This window comes from Canis aureus, chromosome 32 (genome assembly GCF_053574225.1).
Source record: "Canis aureus isolate CA01 chromosome 32, VMU_Caureus_v.1.0, whole genome shotgun sequence".
Classification (NCBI taxonomy): domain Eukaryota; kingdom Metazoa; phylum Chordata; class Mammalia; order Carnivora; family Canidae; genus Canis; species Canis aureus.
The window spans coordinates 38,139,166-38,140,962 of record NC_135642.1 but is presented as its reverse complement, the minus strand read 5'-3'; the positions used below and the strand labels follow the sequence as shown (position 1 = coordinate 38,140,962).

Here is a 1,797-nt window from a genome sequence, read left to right as displayed (position 1 = left end):
GGAGGCAGGGGGCGGGGCACTGCCGTGTAGGGGGAGGCAGGGGGCAGGGCACAGCGGTAGGGGGGAGGCAGGGGGCGGGGCACAGCGGTATGGGGGGAGGCCTGGGGGCGGGGCACTGCCGTGTAGGGGGAGCAGGGGCGGGGCACAGCGGTAGGGGGGAGGCAGGGGGCGGGGCACAGCGGTAGGGGGGAGGCAGGGGGCGGGGCACTGCCGTGTAGGGGGAGCAGGGGGCGGGGCACAGCGGTAGGGGGGAGGCCTGGGGGCGGGGCACTGCCGTGTAGGGGGAGGCAGGGGGCAGGGCACAGCGGTGTGGGGAGCAGGGGGCGGGGCACTGCCGTGTAGAGGGGGCAGGGGACGGGCACAGCGGTAGGGGGGAGGCGGGGGCGGGGGTGGGGGCGCCCAGCAAGGCTAAGGCCCGGCCCGGAGGAGAAACAGCGGAGTGGAAGCGCGTGGTTGCGCATCGCAGGCCGTCCCCAGGGCCTCGAGGACAGGGAGGATCCGGGGCCGAGGAGACCAGACCAGGATTCTGGGGGGCGCACAGGGGCACATAGAGGGCAGAGCTGTGGCGGATCCGCGGGCAGAGGCATTTGCAGGAGCCGAAGGAGCCTGAAGGACGGCCAAGCCGCTCTTTCCAGGTTAGCGGCCACACACAGCCGCAGTCCCCGGGTCCCCCGGCTCGGCCCCGCCCCCCTCGGCCCCGCCCCCTGACCCGGCCCCCGCCCCCGCCTCTAAGTCAAGCAAACCCAAGTGCTTGAAGGAGAGCAAACAGCTGCCGAGTAAGGAGCCAGCTTCCCACCCGCTCCCAGCCAAGGTGAACAGGCTGCGAGTTTGTTGACAGAGAAAAAAGTCATCAATTTTTCATTACCCAGCGAAGGCAACAGAATGTCTCGGGATGTCAACAGTTTCCAGGCAACAAAGACAAACCAAATACACAGTCCCCTCACCTAAAAAGATGTTTCCTTTACAACATCAGCTTGGATGGGGAGCCGGGGAAGACGAGAGGCAGGGGCAGGTGAGATCACTTGGCAGCCACAAAGCCCGATCCAGACGTTGGGGGTTTGTGGTTGTCTACAGTGACCCTGTTAGCAGATCTTGTCAGACTATGACTCAAGCTGAGCCTGCCTTTTGGAGGCATTCAGGCACAAGATGTCAGAGCAAGACCCAAGAGATCAGCTGGTGTAGCTTATTCATCCCGTAATTCAAAACAAACATTTTTGAGCCTTCTCAGGGCCTGTGTTCAGGCCTGGGGCCCAGTGTAGCTGCAGAGACGCGTATGTAGACCACTTCCCTTCACCTTACAGATAGAAAACTGAGAGCCAGAGAGAAGAAATGACTGTCCCAAGATCACGCAATCACCTAGAGGCCGAGCTGTACTTGAACCCACAATAAACGTGCTCTGCAGCCGTGCCATGGTCCCCAGCATGCTCAGGACTGTGCACTTGGCAGGAGGCCCACCGAGTGGCTGGCAGGAAACCGAGTCTCGTCCAGAATCAACACAGGAAGCTTTCTAGAGAACTTTAGCATAAAGTGTTCAGATACTGAACCTAAAAACTAAAAGATCATTAAAATCTCTTAGGGTGGGTATATTATTGTGATTTTTTTTTTTTTTTAACTCTCAAGGTGGTTCTAACCAAAACAGGAAGGATGGCCCTTTCCGGAGCACTTTGTCAGGCCTGCAGGCTCCCAGGATGTCTCCTTGTGTTTGCGTTGACATTTCCCAGTGAATGTCAATGAAGACTCAAGAATAAGTCAACACAGGTCCTCACAATAAATGCCAAAGCTTGTTAGCAGAGTAAA

General features: G+C 59.4%; 1 long non-coding RNA gene across 1 annotated transcript; it reads left to right on the top strand.

Moving 5' to 3' along the window:
- Positions 1-728: 728 nt before the first annotated feature.
- On the top strand, positions 729-1,797 carry LOC144303470 (uncharacterized). The gene is made up of 2 exons (XR_013370514.1): positions 729-1,012; positions 1,621-1,797. It is a non-coding gene; the product is annotated as an uncharacterized LOC144303470 (long non-coding RNA).